The sequence below is a fragment of the Alligator sinensis genome, unplaced genomic scaffold, assembly GCF_000455745.1.
Source record: "Alligator sinensis unplaced genomic scaffold, ASM45574v1 scaffold954_1, whole genome shotgun sequence".
NCBI classification, from domain to species: domain Eukaryota; kingdom Metazoa; phylum Chordata; order Crocodylia; family Alligatoridae; genus Alligator; species Alligator sinensis.
Genome location: NW_005842228.1, coordinates 1,116,719 through 1,123,233, shown reverse-complemented (window position 1 = coordinate 1,123,233; position 6,515 = coordinate 1,116,719).

Here is a 6,515-nt window from a genome sequence, read left to right as displayed (position 1 = left end):
CGGGACTTACCCGGTGCCCCACGAGTGTTAAAATATCCCCGCCAGTGGCTCTGCAATGATGTCGGCCAGTGTATTCAGCAGCCTCGGATGGAGCTCATCCGGGCCTGCCGACTTAAAGGCATCCAGTTCTTCCAAGTGACTCTGCACCATCTCAGGGTCTACCCATGGTAGTCTGGCGCCTTGCTGCTGCTTCTCTACAACCCCAGTGAGAGACTTGTCTTGCCCCTCGCTTAGGAACACTGAGGCAAAGCACTTATTGAGGAGTTCAGTCTTGTCCCCCCTGTCCATCACCAATTGCTTCTGCCCATTGAGTAGGGGTCCTATTCCTCCCTGGTCCTTCCTTTTACTCCCTATATATCTAAAAAACAATTTCTTGCTATCCTTTACCTGGGATGCCATCCTCAGCTCCATGGTAGCTTTGGTCAGCCAAAGAAGCCTCCTGGCCCCTTTCCCTCTTTTTCCTCGCATCGGGATTTCTCCCTTTGTGCCTGAAGGATCATTTCCTTAAGGCACAGCCACCCTTCTTGGGCTCCCATCACTTCAAAACTCCTACTCTGCAGTGCGTCCTTGACTAATCGCCTGAGTTTGCTAATTAATAGTGCCCTCCTCCCCCATTGCCAAATTCCCAAAGTCTGTGTGGCCAGATCAAGGCTAGGCTGGGCCCCCTCTCCCCACACAGCTGGATTGCACCCCTGCACCACCCACCCAGCCCATGGGGTGGGCACCACTGATGTAGGTGTAGCTGTGCCTATGTTCTACTATGGGTATTTCCCATGCTTCTGGGTTTTGCTGGTTGCCACATAGGGCTGGGAGGAAATTTCCCCTTTCCCCTAGTGTTGCTACATGTACCAGGGTTTACTTAAACCTTTGCAGGCTCATGATTTTGACTGAGGTGTGCTTACTAAATTAAAGCCAGAGGTTCCTGACTAGAAGGTCTTGCCCCTCCATTCAGCATCAAACCAATCACCATATTTGGGGTCAGGAAGGCATTTTACCATATGGTCAGATTGGTAAGAACTGTGGGAAGTTTTGCTTTCCTTTGTAGCAGAGGGCACGGCCCTTTTCCTGGGATCTCTTGAGCATATATTAGCAGCCTTTATACCAGCAGGACATTGCCTGCTGTGGTTCCCCTGCTTTACCTGTAGCAGCTCAGGGTGTTACATCTTGTGTTGCGTCAGGGTCGATTGTAGTTTTGCTAAGAGGTTAGACAATGGATTTGTATAGCATGGCATGGAAAGGGATGATCCTGCCTTATGCAGGGGGTTGGACTAGATGACCTATGGAGTTCCCTTCCAAGCCTTGCTTCTCCATGATCCTATGAATATTCATCACTGCTTCACAGCTTTTGGCAGAGCATCACATGACACCTAAAGCCAGCTCAGTAATTGCTGACTACATCCAAGTTCCCCAAAGGGCCGAGGAGTCTTCTCCACCTTACAGGTACTTTTGTCTCAAGAAAAGTAAACTGCAGAAAGAGTGAATTGCTGAATTTACTGCATATGCTAGGGGGATAGAGAGGCACTGAGACAGAGTTAATGCTGGTTCAGACAGAGGCACCTTCAGTCCTTCAGACATTAAGAGATGTAAAAGTATGAAATGAAGATCACAGTAGTGGCATTTTACACTTCAGTATCCTCAGTAAGACTGAGTTTCCTTGAAAAGACCAACTGTTTAAGGGGAACAAACAATTACTCAATAAAAATGTTTGTTAAGTCAACATAGAACGAAGGGATAAGTGGCAGCTGCCTGGCACAGACACCAGTGAGGAAAACATTTCACAAGAGCTCCTTCCCTGCCAATACCCCACACAAGCAGGTGATGTGATCTGAATAGATATCAGGCAGGCTTGAGGTTAGGCATTGAAACAGAATCCTGCTAAGCTGATAGCAATATTTGAGACCAAGAGGGCTCAAATACATCTGTACAAAGAACAGAATATACCCAGGGTCCCTTTGTAAGAGCTGAGAGCTCCATAGCCAGAGGAAGACGTTTTCAAAGGGCAGTCAGGCACCGAAAAATGGGAAAGGAGGACCTAAAGTCAATTGGTACCAGAAAAAAAAATCTTCACCTCCACCTACAGAGCAGTAAAGTTCTGATGCTAAACCACACTGAAGTCATTGAGAACCTCTCCATTCACTTTGATGACTTTGGGTCAGGTATTATGTACACTCCCACATCATCCTTAGAAGCACTGCACCTAGTCCCAGGTTCCCAAGGAAAATGCCTACAGCAGCCCCCACTGGAATGCTGCTTTCCTCTTTTCTGTCCCACCCACACAGCTCTGCAGCTACCACATCCTTAAAGATCCCTCATGATGCAGTCAGTGCATTCCTTCTATATACAGGGAACAGTTAGGACCCAACCATATTTTAGTTTCCAGGAAAATACTGTTCACAAGGTAACTGGCACCACGCTGTGCTTACTGTTCCTTCCCCCAGAACAGGTTCGTGGAAAGTACCACTGGAGGGTGTGTATTGATACTTCCATACAGGAAGATAAGCAAAACAGAGGAAGGTTAATGAATCTGTGGTAAAGTCAATTTGTTGTGACTTCAGATGGAAATGCATAACCTCCTAGCTTCAACACTGACATTCTGTGGCCTTTGTTAAGAGCCGATGTAACGTACAATTAGCAGTACAAACTGTATTTTTGGTCCTACAAAACCCAAGAACAACACAACATATTTCTGATTGCCATCTACGGGCACTTATCTTCTAAGTGGATCTTTGAAAAAATTACAGATACAACTCCCAGTCACTTGAATTTCCTGTATCAGTTTCCATACCTGGAAAGGAAAGGAGCGGGGAGCTTGTTTCATAGAGGCATCATGAAATTGTGTTTATACCTACATACACAACATGCAGTAAGTGCTAGTAATCCATTGATGAGTCTGAATAACTCTTAATAGATAGTTAAATGACTAATATTAATGCATGGATTTGGGTTGGATTATTCTTTGTATTATTTATGTACATTCTGGTAATACACACAGCATATTAGGGACTGTTCACAGTTACATACATTTATTCTGCATAAAGAGTATTCTCTGCAAAGCGAAGTACCTCCAGGTTTTCTTTGATTTATTATTCAGGCTCCTCAGAGCCTCAACCAGCCTATAAAAGAACTGACTTCTTGTTAACAAATCTATAACAATTTTGTCATCAAAGCAAGTTAGGAGCCAAACAGCACAGAAATAATTTTGAAAGCCCCTTTAATTGTGCTAAAAACAACTTGCTAACACACAGAGATAAGAATCTTTGCAAATAAGGCAAAATCCAAAAACCTCTAACTTTTTAGTGTTAGTGTCAGTGTCAATCTCTTTCATCCTAGGATTTTTACAAGGATGTTCCATCAGTTCTACTGACAGATCAGCAATAGTAAAGGGTGCACAAAAAGAGAAAAAAACCCCTCTAAAACACACAAAAAAGCAATACTAAGTGCATTAACTTTCTTTTGGGGCCTCTGGGATAGTTGGATCTATAATAGCATGCCTTTCAGGAACAGCAAAGTGGAGAAGGCATATATATTTAAATATTAATAATTTTTACTGCTCCAAAGCATTAGAGAACTTCACTCATTCCAACTGAGAGAGCTGACCCTAGCACCAATAGCATATCAACCATTATCCTTCTAATGCCAGCAATATTGATTTTTCTTTTGCTCTAATTTGTGCATTGGGGGACCCCAAGCATTTCATCTCACATACCCCATCAAGCCTGGCAACAAGGGGTTCCTCTTGAGACTCAGGTCCACCTCTTTACATAGCATGTTTTCCACTATATCCTTTCTCCTTGCCCTCTCCTATAGAGGCAGTTACTGCTTTACTCACCCTGCAGCTGGGAAATGAAGCAGATTCTAAATCTACAAAAATGTGCCTCAGAAAACTAAAACTAGGCACTGAAGTGTGACATGAATTGGACCCTTCCACCTCCTTTGAGGGCAAATGTGTTGACTCTACAATGTTTCTGGGCCCAGCTGGTCAGACAGCAAGAGGCCTTATTCACTTCTGAATGTGCAGCAACTACAGTATAATGCATTGAACTATTTGCAAGACCCCCTGGCTTGCCCCCATTATACCTGTGTGCTAGATTCTCAGATGGTATAAGCTAGCATATTTTTACCGAAGTTGAGTACTAGGTCAGTGTAACAGGGAGCCAGAGGCTCCTGTTACTTTAAGGTAGGGGCGGGCAATTATTTTGGGCAAAGGGCCACTTACTAGTTTTGGCAAGCCATCGAGGGCTGCATGACAGGCAGCCAGGGGCAGATAAATATTAATTTTCTAATTTTTTTAGGGGCCCCATGGGCCAGATGGAACAGCCTGGTGGGCTGCATCTGGCCCGTGAGCCACATTTTGCTCACCCCTGCTTTAAGGGAAAAGCAGTAGCAGGGAGGTCCCCAGGTTGGGGGAAACACTGCCCATTATGGGCTGGCTGCGGGGGAGTAGGCAACCAGGGACTCAAAACTCGAAGTAGCTAGCGGCCCAGCAGTAGAACAGAGCCCTGCTTGGGCAACTGGTGCATTGCTAAGGCAGCATGAGTAGCAGCAGTAGGCTACCTTGGAAGCTAGCTATCAGGCTCAAAGTGGAAAGCCCTGTGAGTGGCTGGGGAGCCACCTGACCAGAAGGAGCTGGGCTTAGGAGGCATATAAACCCAGGGTCTGTGCCAGACCAGGTAGTCTGGCCCTGGAGGCAGCTGCAAGAGTTGCTCCAGGGCAGGATGGCTACAGGAGGGACTGCCTGGCACTTGAGCTGCCATATAAAAGGCTTATAGATTTCAGGGAGTAGGGCCCAGTGTGAGGGCATGTTAGTGACAGCCAGTGGGTTTGGGTTTTTGTTTTTGTTTAAGCTTCAGACCTGCAGACCAGGTATGGCTATAAGGGGTGATGAGGAGACCACAGAGGAGCACCTGAGGAAACACTGAGGTTTAAGCCACAGTGGGGTGCCTGAGTGGCACGACATGTGCACATTGGTGCCTGAGCACATGCCATTTTGGAGCCCTGGGGCCGGGGCTCAAGATCAGGCAGGCACAAAGTTGAGAGGGGCTCACAGCCCTAGAGGGGCACAACTAGGGCCAAGGGCCCCAAAGCTGGAGAGGGGTAGGACAGGGGCTGGAGCCCAGATGCCAGGTCCAGCACAGTGGACCACAGCTGAAAGGGACCCAGTCAGATAAAAAGGGCTGAAAAAAGGAAGGTGGAAGCCCCAGCAAGGATATGGAGGCCTGAAGTAGTAACATCTGCAAGGCATGGGCGTGGTTGTAGGGTTGGAAAGAGGCCACGGATAGCCCTTGAGATAGCAAGTGCCCAGGGGCATGGACAGGCCAGGAGGGCCCACTTAGCACTTGAGGGACAGGACTGGATCCAGTGGGGCCTGGGAGGGACCTTCTGGCTGAAGGATGGACAAAGACTCACTCTGGGACCCTCAGGAAGACTCCCTTTTTTTTTAAAAAACAGATAAGTGAATCAAGGTGTGGCAGGTGAGATAAGAGGGAGGGTATCCAGGGAGCCTGAGTAGGGCAGGGGCCATGTAGCCACCAGGCGGCCTCATGGCTGCTCCTGGAGGGCTCAAACCTGCTACATTCAGATCTTCCAGCTGGTATCCTTTGATAAATCTCTTCCAGTTTATGATTTGGTCCTGAATCTGACATTAACGTTTCTTCCCCCTAATGTTTTAGTCAGAGTAAAAAATTAACTTTAGCCACAAAGTGCAATCCAAAACTTTCCAAAGTCTGGATCTGGGGCTTACTTTGGCCCAATCTACTTCAAAAGGAAGAGTGATTAAACTTAAATCTTCCAGGAAGGAAATTTCAGTTTGAATCAAACCATCCAGGATTTTAGAAAGTCAGGTCAGGCATTCAAGTCTGAGAACTTGCCTATGTGTAGCAACAAATTAGGGACAGGAGAATGGCAAGCGTGAAGGAAGGTAGGGGCTGAATAGCTTCAGTACATTTCCATAAACACTTAACTTGTTCTTAAAAAAATAAACATCTTAGCAAAAAGCTCTGAGATCAAATGTAGCTCCCTCTGCAAGCTAGTAGACTGGTTGACATAGAAAAAGAGGACACACAATGTTTTCAAGTCCCTAAGGTCTCATTCCTTCTGTTTATGATAAGGTGCAAGTTCTACAACATCACCCTGGACACTCCTGTGTTGAACTAAGTTATTTATTATTATAACTCTCTGGAATCATACCCAGGGTGGATCTTAACAATTGCCCTCAGTCTATGTATGCAGACCTTATACTTGCTCTGCCTCCGACTTGACTCAGTCCAGTGCTATGTAGAGAGAGGAACCAAGAAAGCCTTTGGCTTCTCATGGCAGAGACAATGGAGTCCCCAGTGCTGCAAGGCTGCCACAAAACAACTGAACCCTGCAGTGCTGACCAGGAGGGCTTTGGCCCTAAAGGAGCAGTACAAGGAAGACACAACACCCCTTCCCCCTAGACCGAATAGCCAGCCAACCATTTGGGAGGACTCTGCTTCCGCTGTGGTCTTCCCATAGAGCCTGACTGAGTGAGGGGT